Below are 26249 nucleotides of genomic sequence, written 5' to 3'. Positions count from 1 at the left end.
TATGCCCAGATGTGAGTCCTGTGCTCACTTTTCCACTGAATTCAAGCTAGCCTAGCTGATGAGGAGTGTTACCCTGAAACTGGTCCCAGGATGCTTTTTTCCATTACAGGGAAGACCTAGCTTGGCAGTTCGGACTGGACTGTTCCCATGAGGCACAGGGTCAAGAATGATTTGCATATGTCTGGGGCTGAACTGGGGTGGCAAAGTGAGCTAAAGAATGTTGATGGATTCAACTGAGATCTTTGACTGGGGGTGAGTGTCTGAAAAGTTTCAGCACTCTGTCCATCATCTCCTTCTGTTTGCTTTGTTGGCCTAAATTTGGCAGGGTATGCCCAGATGTGAGTTCCGTGCTCACTTTTCCACTGGATTCAAGCTAGCCTATCTGATGAGGGGTGTTACCCTGAAACTGGTTCCAGGATGCTTGTTTCCGGTGCAGAGAAGACCTAGCTTGGCAATTTGGGCTGGACTGTTCCCATGAGCCACAGGGTCAAGACTGATTTGCATATGTCTGGGCCTGAACTGGGGTGGCAAAGTGAGCTGAAGAACGATGATGGATTGAACTGAGATCTGTGACTGGGGGTGAGTGTCTGAAAAGTTTCAGCACTCTGTCCATCATCTCCTTGTGTTTCCTTAAGATCAGGGCTCTTCAAATGGTCAAACAATCTTTTCCATTCTCAGGGGGGTTTATGATCGGAAGCTTCAACCAACGCAGAGACCAGTTTTTATCCACTACTAATCTGGCTAGCATCTAAATCAGTGAAGAAGTTGTTCAGCGTTCTGTAGGAACCAAGAAGCAGAAAATCACATCAAACTAATTCACGGACTTCGGACAGACATGTCCACCTCTCACCAGACAGAAAATCTGCTAACATTTTGAACCCCATTTTCGGCCATTTTTGGACTGTCCCAAGTACCAAATTAACACCCACGTGCAGAAACATTTCTGACAAAGGCGTGACTGCATGAAAATAGGGAATAGCATATCTCAAGATCCATACACTTCTGGAACCCCTTCAGACTTTTGTAGTGGAATTTCTCGGGTGAATTTTAATACAACCTGTATATCATACTCTTCAAAGATCAGCTGCACTAGGTAGTTATCAAAAATTCCATTGTGAAGTTTTACATTATACCGGGACATACACTGTACAAAATAGGCAAAATAATAATCCCTAAAATAAGAGAGCACCAAACCACCTTTTTCTAGTTCTTCATATAAAGATCTAAGGGTGACTCTGACAGACCTTTTTTGCCAGATAAATGATGTAAACATAGATTCCACTTTAAAAAAAAAGATATCATTAAAACACACGGGGTGGTTGAAAAAAGTAAATTAAACAATGGGAGAATCAATATTTTGATTGAAGCAACCCTTACTAAAATATTTAAAGGAAGTGAATTCCAACATGCAAATAAAGCTTATAGTTTTAAAAGCAGAGGGGGGCAAAAGATCAGATAAATCCTCAATCCGTGAAGAGAACCTAATACCTAGTATCTTTTTGGTGACATATTAACAAAGGAGACGCTGTCTGGATGTAACATGTCAGGGTTACAGCCACAAAACATGATTTCTGTTTTCTTCCTCTTAATTCTGTAACCCCCAATTTCCCATAACGTTGAAAAATCTCAAACACTTTCTCATGCAAGTCTATACTTGTATTGAGAATTAGCATAATATCATCTGCATATAATTCTATTTTCCCCATCGGTGCTAGAGGGAAACGGATTTTGGCATTTTCTGTGATAGCTATTGCCAAATGCTCAATTAAGAAGGCAAAAAGGATTGGAGATAGGGGATATCCCTGCCTGGTCCCCCGAAGGACTTACCCACCTCTGAGGCATTTATAATAATATTCGCTTCTGCATTGCCATCCATCCTACGTATCAACCCTGTGATCTGGGATGGAACCCCAAATATGGATAAAATACAGAACAATGTATCCCAGACAGACCATAAGGTAGAATGATTTTTCAGCTTCTATTAGAAGTACAATTGTTGGTATCTTATTTACTGAAAAATGAATCCAGTGCTGCGGCTAGCTAGTGTGAATTTGTGCCCAGTTGCCGTCCGGCAATAAAATCATTCTGGTCTGAACGAATTAACTTAGATGCAATTAAGCTGAATCTACTAGCCAATCATTTGGTGACTATTTTATAATCAACATTTAATAGAGATACAATCGTTATTGTAAACTTTATAGTGTTTTCTTCTTTGAAAAGTATTTGTGCTAATGCAGCCCCCAAAGCCACATGATCTGGTATGCACTGTGACAAACAAACATTGTTAGAACCAAAACTAAAACGTAATGGCTGACCGTGTGTGATTCTTCTGGGAAAAGTGTTCAGTTCTCGACTTTGGTTCTTCCACCATGTGGACGATAGGAAGAGAGCTATTCATGAAAAGAAAAAGCAACCAGGAAACGCATGCAGCATACTTCTTTTATAACTCGGTCTTTGCTAACTTCAATTCTGCAGTTCACATGAACTTGAGGAATTTCCCACAGAACATTGCGTCCTCTACTTGAAGGCAGGCTATTAGCACTTTTCCCAGAAGAATCACATACGGTCAGTCATTATGTTTAATTCTTGGTAGTTTTTATCTTTAGTGTTCTTAGTATGATGTCTTGCTAACCAATTTATGCTCTAAGCACCTTTCCTTGAGCGTTTGACCTATCATGTTTTTTTAAACTAAATATAAAAAGAAAAGGCAGTTATTACGTTTTAAACCTTGTAGGTTTGACTTCTTGAGTACTTAATATGATGACGAGTCAACCAATTCAAGCACCTTTCCTCGAGTTTTTGGCCTATTAGGGTTGTCTATTAGTAAGCCAATTAGGTCCGTTTAAAACCCACACTTCTTGCTAATGACAGGGAATTCATGTCAAACATTAAGTACTTTTCTGTGTGCATTTGCATTATATTTCATGTCTGATTGTTTTGCTGATTCTCTGATTTGGCCTTGCACTTGTTGCCTGATGAATCTTGTCTTATATCGCAAATTAATTTTAAATCTTTTTAATATGATACTGGTTTTAGTGATTAGGTGTGTTACATTTTCATAACAAATGAAAGCAGAGAGTACAAATGTTTTATTAACCGAACCACACATTTATTATATTTTGGTTAAAGTACATTGTTGGCAACATTCAATTATAATGCTTTAGCTAACTGACCTTTTTCTTACTTCTATGGTTTACTTCACCTTCAGAAGTATTTTTAAACATACTATTGTTACTATGACATCTTTAGGGAATTTAAACAAAAATTCACAAACGATGTGTAATGAAATCAATCATTGCTTGTTTTCTGGTTTCAAGGCTTCCAAAATGATCTAGACGCAGCACCATTCTACTTCCAGAAACCACATACATTCAGGTATTCGAGGCAACTCTCTCTAAATTCAAACTTTTCTCACACCTGGTTTCTTCAGGATACTTAAAACGTTAACTAATATGTCATGCCAGTAAGAAAATATCTGAGTGTGGTGTACAGTTCAAATGCAGAAGCTGTGTCTTCTGTGAATACCGAAAGTCTTAATAAAAATTAGGATTTTTCTCAGTTTAGTAGTAGTAAAGTTGAGAAAAATCCTAACTTTAAGACTTTCGGTATTCACAGAAAGCATCTACGAGTCCGACAGTTAGGAGTCCTAACTTTACTACTATTAAATTGAGAAAAATCCTAATTTCAAGACTTTCGGTATTCACAGAAGGCATTTAGGAGTCCTAAAGTTAGACCTCCTAACTTCTGTGAATACCGAAATGAGTAAGTGCCTTCTGTGAATACCGAAATGAGTAAGTGCCTTCTGTGAATACCAAAATGGTAGTAAGTTTAGAATTTTGTCTTCAGTTAGTTCTGTGAATCGGGCCCTTATTGTCTGTATTTATAAGGGAAAGGGGGTCTGTAAGATTCACAAGGGTCTGGAGGTTTGGCTGCCTTTAATAATGATGTGATGAGGGCTTCCCTCATTGAGGGTGGAAGCATTTGTGTCTCATGAGCTTCAAGAAAAACCTCTTTCAGTATTGGGAGTAGCTGATCAATGTATGATTTATAAAAAATCAATGGGTAGGCCATCAGATCCTGGAGTTTTGCCCGATTTCATCTGCTATGTGGTCTCGACTTGACTACTGGCTCTGCTCACAGGGAACAACCCTCTGGATTCGATTGGTTTCTCATCTGGCCTCAACATTTTCAGACCACGCTCCTGTGTGTCTTGAGATAGCCCCTCTCAACTCCAGCTTATACATTCTTATACATTCAATGGGCTTAGGGCCTGTGCAGGGGACAACCGGGATCCGCCTCCGCCCACAGAGTAGGATGTCTCGGACTAGGCCGATGTGCTGAGGTGCTGTGCCCCTGGAGGGGGAGGCCCAGTGAGACGTTGCAGTCTACGCTATCCCCATCAGTCCGGAACCCTGTGTGAAGCGCGCGGCTCACCTCGGTATTCAGTAAGTTGGTCGTCCCAAGTGGAGCAGGTGGAGAACAAGGCAGACAGGAGGACCAGCACCTTGTAAGGTGCCCCCAGATCACTCTTGGGATGTCGCAGGCCCACGACCACATGTAGACTGGGGGACTTGCGTAGAGGCGGCAGCCGATCAGGGCTCCAGTCCGAGTGCCCGCCTCCACGCTCGAAACAAAAACAGTTCGACCTGAGCACAGCCGCTCAACCAGGAGCTTTGGTTTTTCGCCAAGTGTAGCAGGTGGATCTGATGCACAGGCAGGTTACATCAGCAGGTGGAGATTACTGGCGGATACATGGATGTTTTGCGGATTTCCTCACCGAGCCTCTGAGCCTCACAGGTGCGCAGCCATCTTGGATGTGCACCACCTAGCGCCCCGCTCGACCGAAATCTTGTTCCAAAATATGACATTATGAACCTGAGGGAGTTCTTTCTGAAGAAAAGGGTTGATTTATAATCTCCAAAATCGCCCTGCTATTTCATAAATGGGCAGTGTGTTCCAAATCCTCCGAGGCTTTGATCTAATTCCAGCCTTTCTTTTTTCCATGGCTTGTTTGTAATCTTTTCTGGATAATCTCACTGCAAATCGGTCTTGTGAGATTATGTTAGTAGCCTTTTTTAATAGCTTTGTAGGCATTTGTGAATTCTGAGTTAAACTATGATTGGACAAGACGGTCCTCTCGAGGCTTTTTCATGGAAAGCATACTAGAGATCAACTTGCATAACTTCATAAAACTATCTCATATGCAGGATGGAGCAGTTTTATCTGAATAGAAGCACAACATCTCTTCATGATTATTAGTATTCAAATCTATAAAGACTTTATTGGGATAACATGTTGCCATTTCATATGCACCCCCTTACTGGGGATGTAGATTACAGGGGAATTATTTCTATACATAGAACAGGATTGTAGCAGGAGGAGGATACTAATAATAATTTGGTGGTGGTCACTGAATGGTGTAAGACACACCTCATATTTTTTCAACATTGGGACCAAATCTCCTGTAATTATAATATGAATAATTATTCTGCCTCTACCCTGCCGACAAAAGGTAGAAAGACATACTAGAAAGATATAAATCTGATATAAATCACAGGTTATTTACTTATATTAGCTTGTCAAAGCTTTCGTATATGCCGAATGCAAAAAGTGGCCACCATGCTCTCTCTGCCCATCTGTAACTACACAAACATGATTCTTACTGTAAATACATTTGACAATGTTGAAATTGCCCACCAAATAAGAAAAGCACAAGTCTGTTCCTTTCTTGTTAGGTCTATAATAGTAGACTCCAAGTCTCTATAATGCCCATAGGTTGTGCAGTGAAAAAGTTAATTAATACATTAAAAACATATTAAACTCTTTAAACTGTGACAACTTTAAAATCTGGCAATAGTGGTTTGAAACCAACAGCCTAACATTCACATTCCTAATAGCAGTGGAAACAAGGACTAAAGGGCCATTATCCCCCCTGCCTCCAGTAGACAGTACAACAGGGCAGCAAACGGACTTAAACCCATCAACAGGGATAGAGTCAAAGACTCAAGTCTCCTGACAGCAGATAATGTCAAAAGATTGAATAAAATACAACCTGTTCTTGTTGTTTAATTAAGAGCATATCTCTGCCACATTCCATGAGAAAAATTGTAATTCCTTTAAACACTTCACTAGTGGACTTGTCATTCTTGGTGTTGATTCTGCCTCGGTAGGGCTAGTGGAGCTGGAGGTGGGAATAAGGACCGGATCACACCTGAGTCAATGGGGTCATGGGAACCTGCAGAAGGGAACCATCATTCGATATCAGAGAGACTTTGTAAGGTTTCAAAACAGTAACTAGGAGGGATTGGAACTGAAGCAATACCAGTGTGCAGGATTTTCTGACTAGCTATCTGCAGATAGTGGTCTGTATGTTCAGTTAGAGGTGGAGGGTGAAGAGACCAAGTTGATGGGCATGTATATCAGATTGAAGTTGTGGGTAGTGAGCCAGACTGGACAACCAAAAACAAACCAGGTCTCGATCTTTAAAGTTCAACACCACACAGTCCCCTCTTGAGCTTTTCTTTGCCTAACCTACCCATCTTATTCTTCGTGACATGGTAATTTTTTTCACTAAATCAAACCGACACCTTGCCCTTTGTTTGCAGCAGTGAGCTGCCTTACAAATGAAACTTTGGAGGCGTTCATGAACGTTCTCTTTCAATCAAGAGATCCGGTGTGTGGAAAAGTGTAATTTCTATGATAGTATAAGCGGCAGCCATTTTTGACTGTCGCATCCATTTAATTTCTGTTCTGTTCATTTTACTCTCTGGAGTTCCCCTTTTCACCCAGCCTGTATCCTTAACTCTAGCTGACCTCTCTGACATGGTCAAGCTGATGTACCTGCTGGAGGGCTGCAACTACTGGTGCACCTGGTCTCAGATGTTATCATTTGATTGCTTATTGCCGCCATAAACATTCCGTACTCCCCCTCATCTTCTGTCCACCTGGTCACCCATCTGCTCTTATTTGCCTGTAGCTATTTCCATGTTTAAACCTTTTTCCTCCAGTTTTCCCTCCCATGTGATTACACTGAAACAAACTGTATATAACGGTGATGGTTTCTGTATTCAATGTACTTCCTCCTACAACACTTCAGAGTGTTGTCCGGACGCAGTCTCACTCATGAGTGTTTAATAAACTTTGGGGCATATTACCAAGGCAGGCAAAATGAAATTATCGCCACTTTTGCGGCCGAAAAGCGGCGATAATTTCATTGCCCTATTAGCAAGCTGTCGCTAACATCAGTTAGTGACGACTTTTAGGTGATAGCCAGCCGTTTGGGGCCCGCTTTACATTTCAGCGATATTTATCGCCAATAACATGCAAAGTGGGCGTACCCAACCTGTTAGCGACTGAAAGCAGTCGCTAACATCGCTTTCGCCTACTATCAACGCAGGCGTAGCGACAAAAAAGTGCGCTAAGCGCGAATCGCTAAAAGCTAACACCTGCTCAGACCAGTTCTTAGCCTGTATATCCAATGGGAGGTGGATATTCAGGCTAAGTCCGTATTAGAGATAATGCCTGAATATCGCTTGATTTATAGCGATATTCACGCATTTCGCCGCTATTGCCAGATATTTTATCGCTTTGGAGATAAACGTTGTTAATAGCACGTTATCTCTGCGATAAAATCCAGCGATGCGCGGCGATAAAAAAAATGTTGCTAATCTTATTTAGCGAAAAAGATCGCTAGTTGTTGATAATATGCCCCTTGGTTTGTTTTTACTTCAACTCCAGTGCTGCTCTCTCTTTGTTGGTCTTCGGACCCGTGGATGAGAGGGTGCCCCTGCACCAGGTACATTTCCACAGGTGGAAGGTGCAGGTTGGCTAGTTGAGCCAATGGTCTTGCTGGGCCTGTAGTTGGGGCTCAGTTTCTACTGGGGGAGACATATGATCCATATTGCGCAGATGATTTATCGACTAAGAGATTCTCAAAGGTTGTTCTTTTGTAGTAGATGCTTGCGCTATGAGCTGATTGCCATTTGTGTGATGAAAAGATTGAGGGTATGTATTAACAGGACAGCAGGCCCTACTAGCACTATATGAAGCCTGATTAGGAGACTAAATCAGAGAATCAATTTTGTCAATCAAAACTTTAAATTGGCCCACCAACACATGCTACAAAACTCAATGAGAGCCCCCACTCCTGCTACAAGAGGCTGACAAGGTGCTTGAAGGGCAGTGAGTACATTAAATAAAGTCGTTAGGATCTCAGTAATAGTCATGGTATGGAAGGGTTGGTCAGAAGGTAATAAAGTCTATCTAGATGAGGGCTAGGTAAGATAGGAAACCTTTGGGCTGTGACTAATTATTATTTGTTTTGTTCAGGGCACTCAGGGGTCCATGTTCTGAAAGGCTTGTGGTATTAGTATCATCAGGCACAATACAGGGATTTTTAGGTTTGCCCCAGTTGTTTTTTTAGTTTTACAAAAATTGATATCTAGAATAATGATGGAGACCATATTTTGTAATTCCATCATGAATTAAGGGGGGTTGGTAATTAGCTTCTGTCCCCCCTCAATGTGATTTCAGCCATGTAAAGCTCAGAGGAGATTGCTCTCATTCCTGTTGTAAGGTTGACCCAGACAACCCCTGCAACCTTCCCCCCCTTATTAGGTGATAGACTTTTCTTTGCCATAAGTCAGAAATGAGTAGGCATTTTCTTTTGCCATGCTCCTTCAAGCGACACAATAGTCAAAGCTAAAATAGATGAAACAAGTGAAGGATGCACCCACCTTGCAGTTTTTGAAAGTCCCACTCCTGCTCCTAAGATCTACAATGGATATAAAAAAGCATACTGCCCTCCAAAAAAGTAGAGCCAGGAGCCATGACCCAGCCCAGTCTCATCCAGATGCGGATGGGTGCAGATGGGCCCGCCTTGGGTCTAGACTTTGCATGGGCACAGCCCCCACATGTACTGCACAGCAGGGAAAGTGTGTGTCAATTGAGTGCCAGGAGGCTCAGGGAAATGTAGGATGGCAGTTCCAGTCGCAAAGAGCGATGGGGCCCATAGACTTGGACCAGAATAAGGCATGCCACACAATGGGGAAAGTGTGTGGCCTTTAAGCACTGGGAAGCACAACGGAAATGTGTGCTTGGGGTACCAAACAACATGAAAGGGGGAGTCCCCAATTATAAAAAGGACAGGAAAGTTCCAAATATGAGTCAAACCGCCCACATAACAGCTGAATATTTTTCAAATTTTTATTTTTATTTTTATTCACATGAAGATATATCTCATTTAATTAGTGAATCACAATCCAAAATTCATTTAGTCATCTTTTATATAAAATTTCATTTTGTCTGGTTAACATACATAAAGAAGCAGAACATCAGCCAAGGGAAACAAAAACACTAAAATATCGCGCACAATTCACTCATTCATCCAATCAACCACTGACTCATTCTTAAACAGTGCAAACATTCAAGCTCGAACAAAACATTTTATCAGGCGTGCAAGAGAAGCGCTGACGTGCGTTTCGGAACAAAGGTAATTAAGAATTCCTTCAACAGGGCGAATAAATAGGATTACATAATCAGCACGGTCTTTAATGATCCGAAGTACATGAAGACCCAATTTAAAATGTGTCCTAATCTTAGTCAGGGCTGGCGAAGCATATCTGTGGGCGAAAAAAATAATATATACATGATAGTACACTGATATTTAAGAGGTAAGATTCATAGGTCACAAATATGAACAAGGCAGTGTGCAAACACGCATTCTTACAGACATGCACTCACACCCTTCGTGATAGGACAAGATAGAGTAGAATATCAATCAATACCTTATAGACCTTAGAATCGAAGCAGTATCGCTTTATCCGAAGCCATCACCAAACAAAATCAAAAATCAAAAAAATCCATCAAAAAAAGAATCAAGAGCATAAAGAGAAATTGAAGGAAGAAAAATTTTTAAAGATAAAAACATACCAAGACTTGAAGGAGAATATACAAGCAGGGAGGACCGCGAAGCACTGTGGTATAAAAAGTAGGGATGCCGGTCATCAGATTCCGCAACTAAAAAATACACAGGAGGTGAAAAAAAGGGAACAAATTCCCATTACAGGAGGAAATCGACTAATGAACAGGATAGAGGCTACAGATCTTTAAGGCACTCTAAAAGAATGTTTCCAACTGAGGCTCAACCTACTAATACACGGAGGACAGATCTATGGGATACTCGAACCCTTTGCAATTCAGATCAGCGGAAGGAGGAATAAGCTCACCTGATGCTGTAATAATGGGTGGGAAACATGGTATGAGTGCAACCTATCCCGCATTCCAAAATTCATAGGGCAGGGAGGAGAACCCAGGGGCTCAGTCAGGAAACAAAATGTCTAAATGTAAAGCACAGTACAATGAGGCTGTATCAGGGCAGGCACAAAAGGTCCATGCACGAAGATGTTAAAATACAGGAAATACGGAACAATAAATGATTCCTATTACCCGTAGGAGACCTGACTCCGAAGAGTTAATACTACCAAGTGCCCATAAAGGGAACCCGGGGTAAAAGTCTAACAACATGCAAGCTTGCTTCTAGTGCCTTTTCCTTAGTACCCCCTTTACCAATGAGTGACAGCAGAGAGGTAATGAAGGCAATCGTAAATATTAATGCCTGGCATCATCACGAGGAGCAGATGACTCGCTTGAGTACATCAGAAGGAAAGAAGTATATGGCCAGGATAAAAGCGTTTTCTGGTCTGTCACGTCCTGTTAAGTAAAACACATGACTTAGACAACGGGACACAGGCATGTATAAAGCCTGCCATAATACCGTAGAGATATATCACGCCCGCTTACTTGATAATGAGACTAGCACGTATACATAAGATGTCAACCGGCAAGCGACCTTTGGCTTCAAGAAGCAAGATGCAGCAAGCATGGGGACGTGTAGACGCTATAAATGCTATTTACTGAGGGCCTAATCTGTAGCACCTGAATGCGTGAGTGCTCGAGACTACTAGAACGCTAACCGCAAATTAGTGAGGTGGAAAAATGGCCGCCGTCAGTCTGCTATCTCGATGTTTCAGAAAGTTCTCTGAGAACCGGACTTCCCGGTCAGTAAAAACGTAAAGGGTACCCAAGCTACAGACATACTAATTGAAGTTATAAACTTGCATCGCTGTATTTACAACCGTGAAAACCAATCTAATAAATTCCAAAGACACAGAAGAAAGACTAACTCAGAATGTGAACCTAGACACCGAAACTCCGATGTCCAAGTGACAAAAGGATAGAGATATCATAAAAACGGTGTCAAGCAAAAGATAATTGCAATATCTAAGAAAAAGAGACCTAAAGAGTTACTTCAGAAGAACATACACAAATAGAGGAAAAATATATGACCAATATCGTGGTCACATAATCAGACCAAAGGTATAATGCAGACGAGAGAAGGAGGATCAATCACATCTGGATGGAAAAACATTTACAGAATGGCATTTTCCCACGGTTTGTGTTCATTGAGCCCCGAGACGGCCGTCTCGAGAGTGAAAATCCAGAACACTTCCCTTTTGCTTCTGAGTGGGTCAGTATTCCCATCTTTTGGACAGTGAATGCGTTCAAGTATAAGCCATTTCAGGTCTTCCACTGCATGTTTCAAATTCTTCCAGTGGGAACAAAGGGGGGCCCCTGTACGTGAATTTCTAATGCATTTAGAAAAGCGTGCCCTGAACTCCCTGCCAGTCCCGCCCTCATAGCCCTTAGAGCATGGACAAAGGAGGAGATAGACCACATTACTCATCCGACAATTGGTCATTTCTTTGAGTTAAATTTTTCTAGTGGCCCAAACAAGTTCAGAAGAAGTCATGACATAATCGCAGGCAAAGTGAAGATTAATTGACACGTACGTGCTCGAATCACGGCTACCACGCAGGGTTAAGAAGGAGCTAGAAACAGAGCCGGTCGGCAGATCCGGTTTTCAGAAGGAAGGAGTTAGACCGTGACACCTGTTTTACATATCACGGACACAACGCCTTACTGATCGTGTCAACGCTGTATAAATAATCAATACAGAGATCTAAGAATTATTCCGATTTTGCTGAGTCGGCTGATCACCAATACTACGTATATAGGACCAGGTACCCAGGAGAAGCCGAGGTCCAGAAAAGGCTGTCCCACAACCATACAGTCCTGATGAATACCCGCCCCTGATGCGCACAACCAGCACATCGCCCCCCCAGGGTCGAAACGTCGACGCATTTTCTTTATCGTGAAATCAACTTTATAAAATCTACTAGGAACCAAGAGTTGATTGATATGCCTAGTTGATTATTGCTCTTATAGTTGATGCTACTAATAATTTCGTGACTTGACAATTTTGTATGTTGTTTTAAATGTATATGAGTCCTACTCAAAATGTATGCGATATATATGTTTTGTGTTTGTCTGGACAGTTATAATCAATGTTTTAATACAATTCAGAGAAGATAAAAGTATATGACTAAAACTTTACTCTAATCTTCATTGTGGTCAGTGTGGTCAGTGTGTTCTGTTTCATATTGGTATAGGTACCGCTATCGTTGTACCCTTATAGGGACGGATGTTGTGAGTAACAAACCAGGAAATACTATATTACTGTGTATTTCAGTCCGACAGAACCATTATTATTGTTCTATAATCGCAGGCATGGCAGCTGCCACACCTATGGCTACTAGTGATCGGGTTGGCACTGGTGATGCTTCTCTGACTGGGGCAGGTAAGTCAGGCAGGGAGGCCCTGATTAAAACATTCCGCAAATTCCTGTTGTGTCTGAACGCAAAGGTAGGTTTAGGAAGTTTCTCAGAAGTTTTATCCATATTCAAAAGATGCCATTGTGAATTAATAATGTATCTGAGTTTCTCATTGAAGTTGGAATGGGTAGTAACGACAACAAGTTTGTGGTCCCTAATCAATCTTAGGGTAGCCCCCATCCAGGAACTTTGTTTTAAGTTGGGCAGCATGAAGCTCAAAGTCACTCATGTTTGTGCAATTACGGCGGAGCCTAAGGAACTGGCTGAAAGGTATGCTGTTTCTTTGGCTCCGCGGAAGAAAGCTGTCACACAGAAGTAAAGTGTTACGTGCAGTCGGTTTTGTATAGAGCGAGACCTCGATACAACTGTTATTAACTTGAATCCACAAGTTGAGAAATTCAATTCTGGAAGAGCTGATGTTGGCACTGAATTTCAGGTGTGGGTCACAGAGATTGATCCATTGGATAAATTCATAAAGTTGTTCCTGTGGGCCTCTCCAAATAAAGAAGATGTCATCAATGAAGCAATTATAATTCATGACATTTTCTGAAAATTGGTCAATTTCGTTGTAAATGAACCTTTCTTCGAAGGCGCCAATATAGGCATTCGCCACATTTGGAGCGCAAGCTGCACCCATACTGATGCCCAGCACTTGCTGGTAGATGACTTTAGATGACTTTATTGAACTCAAAGTAATTTTCTTTGAGCAAAATGGTTAGGCATTCCAAAATAAATAGCTTCTCAGAAGGACAATCTGAACCATCAAGCATCTTCTTAACAGCCTCTAGTGCACCTTTCTGAGGGATATTTGCATATAATGCCTCAATATCCATTGAGACAAGTATATATATTTATATATATATATATATATATATATATATATATATATATATATATATATATATATATATATATATATATATATATATATTGTGAAATTTGAATTAATTTACAATCATGTTTGACAACCGCAAACTGCACTTGCAGTACATTTTACCAACAGAGAAATGCTTGAGTACGACGAGATCTTGTAAATGAATCATGTGCAACAGATTTCTTCTATGTTTATTAAGCAGCCGTAGTAAACAATGAACGTCATCAACTGCTCCGACGATCGAGTTCTGTATGTGTATATAAACTGTTGTTTCTAAATGGGAAGTTGTTGTGACCAAGGCGGTTTGTCCGCCGAAATGCGTAAAGCCATCATCACAGGGTAAATAAAATTCCCTTTTTTGTGAAATCCACGGAGTCAGCGCCTTTTCTTCCTATCCCGACGATAAAGGTCTGGATGATATATATATATCAGACCTGGAAGCAGAGAACGGCCCGGGAGCAGTGTTCAATTCCCGACGCAGCAGGGTCGTGGACCAGGGTCAGCGGACTCGATAATTCTCGACTCGGTGCCTACTCTAACCAGGGATCACACTCGGCAACTCTGGGCATTAGCTAGCCTCATCTCTACCACGGCCCCCCACATTCGCCGGGGATGCCTGGTTTCACCTTGGAGATACCCAGTAGGGACCATCTCACAGGGATAGCCAGGACGGGTTCCCCAGTGGTCTACAGCGCCTAAACACCTCAGGGCAGCAGTGCGCTTTACAAGAACACATACATTACATTACTACGTGTCATTCATCAGCGAGGTGAAAAGAAGGCGAAGAACACAACCCAAGTGTCAGATACAGGTCTATGGATCACCAGTGACCGGAGTCATTGACACTGGAGCCACAGTAAATGTGATGGGCATACAGCACTACAAGTCTCTGAAACCCAGACCACCACTGGTACCCTACAAAGAGCGAATCCTGACGTATGGCAGTCAGGAGCCACTTCAGCTACGAGGTAAAATGGTAGTACAAGTCAAAGCAGAAGAACAAGAAGTGATGACAACATTTCACGTAATCGACAAAGAAGCTGACCTGCTGGTTGGAAGCAACACCGCAGAAGACCTCCGACTCAATGCGTTTGCCAATGCCATGAAAGCTCTGCAAACAGAAGACATACTACAAATGTTTCCCTCACTGTTCAAAGGCCTTGGGACAATCAAAAGACCGCCCGTAAGGCTCCATTTCGACAATGCCATACAGCCTGTTACATTAAGACATCGAAGGATTCCATTCCACCTCCGGGCAGCAGTAGAACAAGAGCTAGCACAACTAGAAGAACAAGGAGTCATAGAGAAGGTGGCGGGCCCGACCCGTGGGTATCCCCCATGGTGATAGCAGAAAAACCCCGACAGCCAGGCAAGATAAGAATATGCATAGACATGAGGATGCCCAACAAGGCCATAAAGAGAGAAAGACATCTCACACCCACGGTTGATGATATCCTGACAGACCTCAATGGAGCCCAGTGGTTCTCCAAGTTAGACCTCAACACAGGATATCACCAACTAAGGCTAGCAGAAGAGAGCCAGTACATAACAAAATTTTCAACACATCTGGGCCTAAGGAGATATAAGAGGCTAAACTTTGGCATATCATCCGCTGCAGAAATATTTCAAAATACCATCAAAGAGATTTTATCAGGACTACAAGGGGTGCTCAATGTCAGTGATGACATTTTGATACATGCCAAAATGAGTGAAGAACATCATCACAGGTTGAAAGCTACCCTTCAGAGGCTGGCCCAGCATGGAGTAACATTATACAAAGAAAAGTGCCAATTCTTCAAGAAATCCATAGAGTTCTTCGGATACGTATTTGATTCTAAAGAGATAAGAGTTGACCCCCGAAAATCCCAAGTAATCAAACATGCTCCAGAACCCACAACAGCATCAGAGGTAAGGAGTTTCTTTGGCATGGCGCAGTACTGTACCAGATTCATCCCAAATCCAGCCACGATCGCTGAACCTCTGAGAAACCTTACAAAAAAGGAGAGCCCGTGGAAGTGGACAAATACCGAAGAAGAAGCATTCAACCAAGTCAAGACAGCACTACTAGAAGGAACCACCATGGCGTACTTTGATACAACCAAACCTACAGTAATATTGGTGGATGCAAGCCCAGTTGGCCTCAGAGCCTTACTCACACAAGAAACAGAACCCGGAGCATGGACTCCCCTGTCGTTCGCGAGCAAAGCACTAACTGCGACAGAGTCGAGGTACTCCCAAATAGAAAGAGAAGCCTTGGTGGTAAAGTGGGCATATAATCACTTCCACCTATACATCTCCGGACATCCGTTTCGGATGGTAATGGATCACCAGCCATTAATACCACTATTCAGGGGCATCGCTCCTCACCCTCTACCTCGAATCGAACGATGGGCCATCCAGATACAATATCAAATGGACCTTGTGTACAGGCCCGGAACGAAAAATCCTGCGGACTTCCTATTGCGACATCCATCAACCAACGAAAGTACCGGGGCGAGCCAAGAGATGCCAACAGAAGAGTTTGTGAACATGATATCCAGAGTAGCTTGCCCCCGAGCGCTCTCAGCCGATGTCATCACAGCCCAATACGTCAATGATGCAGTTATCCAGCGAGTTAAGGAAGCAATACGGACAGGATCCTGGGAAAACTTCCTGCGAAATGTCAGTGGTTGGAATGAGGCAGATCGCCTACGGCTAGCCCAATTCTGAAGGATTCACAATGAGCTCAGCAGTGCGGACAATGGACTCATACTGAAGGGGTCCCGAGTGGTGATCCCTGTCACCCTGCAAGAGTAAGCGACAACGCTGGCGTATGAAGGCCACCAAGGAACTCGAAGGATGAAGGCCCGAATGCGTGAAAAGATATGGTTCCCCAACCTCGAAACATGTGTTGATGCCGCGGTACGAAACTGCCGAGCATGTCAAATAACCAGCACATCTGACCCCCCCGGCTCCTGTAATAACGGAAGACCCTGCTCCATCTCCCTGGTCGTGGGTCAGTTTGGATTTTGGAAGCTTCCCGGTTGGAAGAGTCACGGTGGTGCTAATTGACAGCTACACCAAGTACCCAATTGTAGACATAGTGCCATCAACCAGTTTTGCACATGTACAACCAATCCTCAACAAATCCTTTGCCATGTTTGGCATTCCCCTGGTGCTCAAGACGGACAACGGCCCTCCGCTCCAAGGTAGCGAGTTCAGAGAGTTCCTACACAGCATAGGCGTGAAACACCATAGGATCACACCACAGTGGCCCCAGGCCAACGGAAAGGTGGAGAGATTTATGAGGACCATTAATAAGACTCTACGGATAGCCACAGTGGATGGAAGACATCTGGAAGAAGCACTCCATCATTTCCTCAGAGAGTATAGGAGCACCCCACAGTGTACCGCACAAAGATCCCCCTGGTCTTTAATGCTGGCTGGACCCCGGAGGGATCTGTTACCCATGGCAGAAAACTGGGCACCTGCCCCGTACGTGCCGGCAACCACTCATGAGCGAAGAAGGAAAACCAACGACAGAGCAAGTCAGCACAGGCGAGCTCGTGTGAGAGAACTAAATCCCGGAGACTCAGTGCTCATTCGAACCAGGAGACCGGGAGGCAAATTTCGCACACCGTATGAACCTGAACCATGAATGATTAAGGAAACCAAGGGCACTGTAATAACAGTGCATAGAAATGGAGAAGAAGTGACTAGAAACGTGTCGTGGTTCAAGCGCATACCATCTACCCAAGGACACACAGAGCCACCTGGTGAGTCCACAGTTGGGGCAGAAACAGAGAATAGGCCCAAAGACACTACCCCTCCATCGCCTATGAGAACACCAGTGGCAACACCATCATCGCCACAGTTAGGCAGTCCAGGACACACTCATGTGAGGGGGAAGTGGTGTTACAGCCTCAGGCCCAATCCAAGGCCTAATCAAAGACTGGCTGACTTTGCATGTTAAGTGTTGAACTGTTTTCTTCAAAAGACCAAGTTGGGAAGGGATGTAGCGCTCTAGTACTCTGAGGGTCTCCACGGAGCCCCGGAAGCACTACCACACATTGTAGCACCTTCTGGCCAGGTGTGGCCAGAAGGCTATAAATAAACGAACTGGAGTAGCACGGTACTTCCGGTCCACCTCAGCATATCTAGAGTCTGTGTATCGTTATTGTGCCACCCCGAGCCCGCTAAGAGTGCCTGTCCACAGATGTCCTAAACCTTGGTGCCAATTATCCACACGGACCCTTACACCTGCCACTGCCTGCCATCATCATCACATTATTTATTTGGTTCGAACCTGAAGCCTGCTGAGCTAAGACAGTCAATGACTCGGCGTCGGCGGCCCCTGCTCGGCTCAGGGGAAAAGGATGGACGAATATATGCCGATACACTAGTACTGCTGTGACACACACTACTGGAGAGTGTAGTGCATGGAGTGAGCATCCTGTATGTACATACGAGTCTACATGATGAGCCGATTTTTTAATGCAAATGCAATACATATAATTTATAAACTGATTTGATGTTGCAACTTGCGAGTGAATGATGTTGTTGTGGCTGGCTGACTGCAGTTTTGCCCTGTCCGTTATTATTACAGCGCCAGGCCATGAATCTTATCAGATACGATGACTGTATGTGCTGCGTCACGTCACTGGTAGGCCCTGGCCTCCTGGCCTGGCTTGGTCTGCTGGCCCAGTAACGCCAGGAGGCCAGGGCCTACCAGTGACGTGACACAGAACACACTAGGACAAGGCCTGCCCGCCCTGACACTGTGACGGCAACAGTTACCAGTACCATGATGAGCCAACAAGATTTTCCATCGCCAATTTTAACCCCACTGGCCTGGGGAGAGAAACAAGACTGAGCTTAAGACACCGTTTCAGGTACTGGGGTTTCCTTAAACAAAAAAAAACTCTATCAGTTGTAGAAGAAGTATGTGTGGACCACAAATCCCAGAATGCACTAGTTAGTTACATTACAGCGCTCTATAGCTTTCCAAGTTCATGCGTGAGACCTCATCCAGGTCAAAGGTTTTTTTTTTGTATTTTGGGAGTTGCAGTCCAGTTTTTTTATAATGGAATTGTGTGCAATACAAGTCTCAGAATGCAACCTATAAAAACTGGACTTGATCTATTCACGGATGAAAAACGGACACTCTATTGTGTATCCTGTGTATCCTGTTGCAAACCTGTTTTGTGGAAGACCCGCTCAGAGGTTTAAATGCTTCAGTCACAGGCTTGTGTGTTTTGTTGTCTGCTGTACAGGCTCATGCAGTGTCTACAAGCAGTGTGCATGTTTTGTAGTTTCACGTTCATGTTTTCTGTGTTGCAGCAATCAATACGGTGAGGTTAATCTAACAAACTGCTTTTTCAGCTGCTTTTTCATCCCACCCCTGAGATGATGTAATCCAGAAATATTCAGAGCCTGGGCCTCTTAGTAAATTACTAACAGGCTGTGATTTTCTTTTCGACATTAGAAGACTTTAACTGGTGCAAAAGGGGTCAGCGCATGTTCTTTTGGTACTGTGGGTGGGTGTTACTGAGGTATCGCAAAACTATATTTAGCTTTAAAACTTCCCTATGTGAACCGCCAATGACATTTCATATATATCTAATGAGAGCAGATGTTGAAGGTTACAGTGTGCCAAGTCCTAGTAGCAATCTCAATATTAACTATTTTTAAGTATCACGCCCAACAAACTGGAGCTTAGCTTTGTGTTTTATTAATAGGTAGGTTTTTGGAAGCTGACAAAGTGGCACCGATGTTATCTTTCCCTGAAGTTTGAAAGACTGAATAGTGATAACGCTGCACTTTTTCCATCCCCCACAGCGATGAAAGGCGCAGGTTAGACTTGGCTCTGGAGTGATCGTTGAAGCAACTAAGCTGTTGTGGCATTGTAGCTCTGCATGGCATTGTGCATTGCACTTGTTCTTTGTGACTTCTGTTGCTTCGGTAGCGTTTATTAATTCCCCAATTAGAGCCAGCATTTTAGGCACTTCTGTTTTTGCTGTCTTAAAAGGGTAACACTTTGGTTGTTTTGAAAACGAGAGCCCTATTAGCCTTCAGATGTTCTAGCTTAGTATTAGACTCTGTACCACAGCCCTACCCTCCTCAATGATTAGGCAACTACTAGAACCTGGGGCCTTTCAAATGCATGTCCAGAACACCCCAGCTTGCCAAAGTAGCTGCAGATCAAGTAATGCCACCCAGAGGCTCATTATTGAGGTCATAACTACACTTTCACAATTGCTTGGTTAACCTTCTTGCTTTGTCAGATTTGCTGGAAAATGCACCATTTGCCCACTTTGTTTTCAATTTTTTCCCCAGGGAGACCGCCCCGAACCACTCTTATGGTAGTCAGGCTCACTTGCTAAACTTGGTAGCCACAGGCCACTCATCCTTCACTTTTCCGCCCCACCATTTTCAAATGTCACCGCTTGTGGGCTTCCGGGCCAGACCAGCACTAACTGTGGCCTGTGTCTTTGGTCCTCCTGGCAATAGGCTTAGCAAACTGCCCCGTTTATCAGGGCCGCAACAGACGTGGCAACATCTACGTCATAGCAGCTCCTCCAAGGAAACAGTTTGAAGGTTCTGCTTGTAGAAATGGAAGGCATGTCTTTTGAAAATGTAAACCCACAAAACCAGTTGAGCCTGTTTTGGTACACAATGAAACCTCCCTTTAGCTGCCACTCTGCAGCCTCACAGTGGTGCCTGTAGTGTCCTGCTGGACAAAGTTTAGTTGTTCTGTTCGGTAACCCTACACTATACACCCACCCACCACTGGTGTCACGAGTCCAGTGACCCAGTCAATAAAGAGGGCATTAACTAACCAGCTATCCTGGTGTCTGTGTCTCCTTTCACCACCATAATGTGGGCTTAAGGCCCGACATTACACTGGTGACGCAGGTGGGATGTGCCCCGGCGTGCGACAGCCTATAGAAAAGGGGGAGAGAATGCTGCCTGCCTGAGGGCACCCCCTACGACGATCGGTGCCATCCGCCAAGAAGCCTGCGAGGTGTGTGCCTTGCCTCGGGCCCGTGCGCAGATGTCGAGGTGACCGGGAGCCTACCCCGCACCTCATGCACCAAAAAGAAAAGTGCTAACTATGCTAAAGCCCACCCGCGGTGGCCGCAACCCAACAACCCCACTGGAGAGAGCAGACCGGCAAGAGCCCACCTGTAACGGCCGCAACTGAGCCTGTGTGTAAGCGGACCGACCGGAGCCCACCCGCGACGGCCGCGACGGCCCCAACTGTGAGGCAACCTCCCCGGAACCCACCCGCGTGGAAGGTGAAGGCCCACCAGCCGAAGGTGAGCCTGCACGCAAAGGAACTGAGGCCCGCGGGGCTCACCCCGCGTTTTTGGCCAAAAGTGAGCAGTGACCCGTCGCAAGGCCCCACAGCCGGCAAGCACCCCCAGTGCAGCCAGTGTGTGGAGGGGTCTGCTGCAAAGCGCTGAGGGGAGAGGAGCGGCAGCCTCTACCCAGCGCTGCCGGGAAGGGAAACGTACAAGCGGAGCCTACCTGCTGTAAGCAATAATGTTGCCCCACCTGTGAAAGCGCCCGGCCCTGGAGAGAGCGAAACAGTACCGGCACCCTCCCCCGCCGCGCAGCATATAAGCCGTGAAGCTGCAGCGGCCGGATGAAAGACTCTCAGAGGAACACCCACAGCGTGTGATAAACTGCCAGGCTCCAATGCAATAAGCGGAGCCCACCCGCATTTGGAAGAAATGGACAGTGCCCGCCCCCCCAGCACTCAAGCAAACACACGCGATTGTCCTGTAGCAGTAAGGCGAGAGACTGCCTTTCCTCCTCCTCCTGCAAAACTAATCTCAGAGGCTTTGGGATCGCTAGGACTGTACTACTGAACCTTTAGATTACTAGCAGGAGGCCTAGGGGGATCAGGTGCAGAGTGTGCACTCTCACGCGGGATGCGGAACAAAGTCTATGGATGCTAGATTTCGTAAAGTTAGTGTTATCGGACGAATCCGACTAGATAGAGCTGAAACGAAAAAGGATCTGGACACTTAGATAGTTAAGCTATGCTGGAGCACCGAAATGCTCAGGTTACCTAGCCCAGGGGCTACGGCTGCATAGGTCTGAAAAGACGTCGGGAATCCTCGTTTCAGTCTATGGAGCCTGAAAGAAGAAGTTGCTGGCAGGCGACCAGTGAAGAGATTCAGAGGGATCCAAGCCTGGATAGGTGAAGGAGACCTGTAAGCAGAGGGGACCAAGTTCTGAATCACTAGCCAGTGATTAGGTGGGCACCAGGATGGCACCGGATGAAGTCACCTCGACCAGGTGAGTGGGCGACGCTGGGCTCTGCAGTCTCTCAGGCCAGGAGGTGTTGTCGGCCACCAGGATGGAGGTGCGAGCTGTCCCACGGAGGTATCTGCTGTCGACGTCGCTGGACCCAGGATTGGGGCAACAACTCTTGGCAAATGCAAGCCCACACGGTGGACTCAAAATGGCGTCTGGAGTGGACCAGGAGGGTCCGGGGTGCTCCTCTGTTGGAGGGGAGCAAGGGCCAGTCTGGAGCAACCAGACCAGTGGTGTTGTCGTCGTGGTGCGTCGTCAAGAGGGCCACAAGCCAGCAGGCAAGTAGCCGGACAACGCGGTGAGCAGCAAAGAGCAGAAGGGCCCCACGCAGATCTCGTGGATGCTGGGGGGCTGGACTTCGGTGCTGGAGCTGCTCAGGGTTAGGGCTTCTCTAACCCCAAAGCACTCACTCGAGGATCCCTCGGCGGTCGTGCTGGGCAAGCGTCGTGCAGTCCTGAAGATGGCCGGTCCCTCGAGGTCTCGTCACACCCACGAATCTCAGCTGGGCTGATGATGCAGGTAGAGGTCAGAGATGCCAGGGAAGCCGGTTCTCGTCGAGCTGGGCAGTCTTGATCTGGAGGAGAGACTTACAGCAAACCGCGATGCTTGGTTGGTGCCTGCGGGTGCAGGGTGACTACTCCTTAGTCACAAGGGAGAAATCTTAGGAAGAAGTCTTGAGTTCCTTTCGTGGAAAGTAGTTTCAGGATTCAAAGATGATCTAGTTTGGAAGGGGGCCTGCTCCTACCTTTATCCTGAGAAAGGGGGCTGGCACGCGACTAAGTCCTGCCCTATGGGTGGGACTAGGAGGGGGGTGGTTACACCCCTCTCCTTTGTCCGGTCTCTCCCCAGCTCAGGGGCTGGTGTGCCCCCAGAACTGGTTTGAGCCGGCCTATGCATAGTGAGCACCGGGGTGCCACTTGCAGTCACCTTCCTCTAAAGCCCTGCCTACCTGGGATACACAAACTCCTGTCTTGGATGGTGCTGGCACCACCCCTGACAGGAAACCCTTTGTCCATGCCTCCGTTGCTGGAAGGACTCCCAGCAGCAGGAGGGCAGACTTGTGTCTTGGTGGAGCATCCATTTTGTGGAGCTGAGGCTATGTCTGACTTTAACCGGGGTTACAGGTTACATACATGTTGTGCCCCTCTAGAAGGGTGGAATGCTAACCCCGTCGCCAGAATTGGCGGGGGGTTAGTATTCCAATTCGTATGACACCTTACTCTACATGTTTTGATAATGCTATACCAAAGTTAGCATATGACCGCGAGGTACATAATGCACTTAAGAGTATATGGTATAGCGTTATCATGGAACAGCTATTAGGACTTGGTTCCGCAAGCTGCAAACGGGCTCAGCTCATGCCAGAGCACCATTTCACATTATTCCAAGCACTCTGCCTTCAGGATTGATAAGGCCTGCCATAGGAGTGACTGATAGGAATATATGTGTCCATTTTAGGGTTCGATATAGAAATACTATATCTAAAGCAAAGGGTGTGTACACCTCCTTGCCCCAGCTGTCAAGCAGCCAGTTGTGTCTGTTTTAGTTAGTCAGCCCAGGGGTGGCATAATACATGCTGCAGCCCCTGGGTGACCTCTGGGTGCACATCTGCCCTGGTTACAGGGACTCAAGAGAGGGCCCAGTGCCAATTCAGTACCTGGGTACAATTTGGAATAGAGAACAGCTAGGCTGTGGGTCTGATTAGCAGGCCCACAGCCAGGGAAAGTCGGAAACCAGTGGAGCAAAAAGCAAAAATCTGGGGTGATCATAGGATTGCAGACCCTACTCTACTACAATCCCTTGCTAGAGTTGTAGTTTAGGGTGTGCTAAGCCCTATTACACTACAACAGCTGGTTCAGTAGAACTCAGAGTATTCTAAGTTAAGTTATATGTACCTATGTACCTATGTGATCTTTCAAATGATATTCTTAGGATACGTGTGTGGTAAAACAACAGCAAGCTCAAATCCCAACCGCTGCTCACCAATGTGAGAAGTTGGCCTGATACCACTATTCTAGTGATCACTATGTATCATTCCAAAGACCCTTAATGATGATTGGTTGTAAGTCAACCTGATAGACCAGCTATCCTAGTAGCATGGACAAGAGCAGTCTTTAGGCTAAACTCTAGAGGGCGTGTTAAGCCAGCTGTTATACCATCAGAGGTCAGAGGTGCCAGGTGAAGCCTTTACCTGCTGAAGTCCAAAGTTATGGATTGAGCCTGTCTGTCTCCTAGGAGATTCTGAACAGGAGCAAGCAGCTGCCCAGACGCCACCCCCAGGCCAGCAGACCATTGGCTATTCAGCTACCAGGCAAGCCTGAGCCCTCCTCTCACACCTGCCCAGGCCCCTGAAGGCCTTGCTGGGTGCACCCAAATCTTTCTCCTCCATCTTGAGAGTTGCAGCCCACATGTGCCCCAGATTGCTTTGAGCAGAGTCCAGGAAGTGGTAAGGAGACAGGCTAGTGCTGTCTCTTCCCAAGACAAAAAGTTATTTAAAAAACGATTTTCACTTTCTGTGTTTACTGTCTATGCCTGTGGTTGTTACAGTTAAAAATTGTAGTTTTAGCCTGCCTGTAATTGCATATTTTATCACCTGTGTTGTGTTTTAAATGTGTGGTTTTCCCTGCCCATGATTGCCTTCATTTAGTGTGTTGAATTGTGGGATTTGCGGTCCAACTTCTGTAGTTTGTCCCTCTCATTCCTTGGTGATAAATCTGTTTTCCCTCCAAATTTCTCCTTTGCTCTGTGCTTAGGCCTGTGTGCTGAACCAGTGCACCCCCAGTCACCATTTTGTGTTCACAAGCCAGTGAGGCCAGCCCCCCCCCCCCCCCCAGCAACAGGGATTTTCTACATCAGAGGGTGCTTCTGTGAGCTGTTGAAACTGTATTTACTGGGGCCTGTGCACTTCGTTTTTTGGCCAGCAGGGGGAGTAAAGCTTTATTCAAACAGTATTGTTAGATTTCAAGTTAGTGAAGCCTTAACCTGCTGAAGTCCAAAGTTGTGGATTGAGCCTGTCTGTCTCCTAGGAGATTCTGGACAGGAGCAAGCAGCTGCCCAGACCCCACCCCCAGGCCAGCAGACCATTGGATATTCAGCTACCAGGCAAGCCTGAGCCCTCCTCTGACACCTGCCCAGGCCCCTGAAGGCCTTGCTGGGTGCACCCAAATCTTTCTCCTCCATCTTGTGAGTTGCAGCCCACGTGTGCCCCAGATTGCTTTGAGCAGAGTCCAGGAAGTGGTAAGTAAACAGACTAGTGCTGTCTCTTCCCAAGACAAAAAGTTATTTAAAAACGATTTTCACTTTCTGTGTTTACTGTCTATGCCTGTGGTTGTTACAATTAAAAATTGCAGTTTTAGCCTGCCTGTAATCGCATATTTTATCACCTGTGTTGTGTTTTAAATGTGTGGTTTTCCCTGCCCATGATTGCCTTCATTTAGTGTGTTGAATTGTGGGATTTGCAGTCCAACTTCTGTAGTTTGTCCCTCTCATTCCTTGGTGACAAATCTGTTTTCCCTCCAAATTTCTCCTTTGTTCTGTGCTTAGGCCTGTGTGCTGAAACAGTGCACCCCAGCCACCATTTTGTGTTCACAAGCCAGTGAGGCCAGCCCCCCTGCCCCCCCCCCCCCCCCCAGCAACAGGGATTTTCTACATCAGAGGGTGCTTCTGTGAGCTGTTGAAACTGTATTTACTGGGGCCTGTGCACTTCGTTTTTTGGCCAGCAGGGGGAGTAAAGCTTTATTTAAACAGTCTTGTTAGATTTCGAGTTAGTGAAGCCTTTACCTGCTGAAGTCCAAAGTTGTGGATTGAGCCTGTCTGTCTCCTAGGAGATTCTGAACAGGAGCAAGCAGCTTCCAACTCCCTAGCCAGCAAACCTTGTCTGAGGTTGCTGGGACCTTATATGGTGTGCTGATGGTTGGCACATGTGTACACTGATTGGTGGTTGTATCTGGTGTTTCTATTGGATTAGGGTTAATGTCCTCATTGGCTGGGTATTTGAGGGTTCTGATTGGTGTCTCGGTCTGTGATTCAATCATTGCAGGGTTGGGACTAGGGCTAGGGTGTGGATTTCTATAGGAAGTAGGGACTAGGGCTTCCTATGTTATTGGTTGTTGGGAGTAGGGTGGGACTAGGGCTACGGTTAGACCTTTAATTGGAAGTAGCGATGTAGTGCTTCTGGTGTGATTGGTTGTTGGACCAGTTGTCGGACTAAGAGTAGGGTTAGGCTTTCTATTGGAAGTAGGGACTAGGGCTACTTGTACCATTGGCTGCTTGGACTGGGACTAGTGGTAGGACTAAGGCCTTTATTGGACGTTGAGATTAGGGTTTTTGAACTAATTGGG

This window comes from Lissotriton vulgaris, chromosome 3_1 (genome assembly GCF_964263255.1).
Source record: "Lissotriton vulgaris chromosome 3_1, aLisVul1.2, whole genome shotgun sequence".
NCBI lineage: Eukaryota > Metazoa > Chordata > Amphibia > Caudata > Salamandridae > Lissotriton > Lissotriton vulgaris.
The sequence above is the reverse complement of the archived record's forward strand: the minus strand, read 5'-3'. Positions refer to the sequence as shown.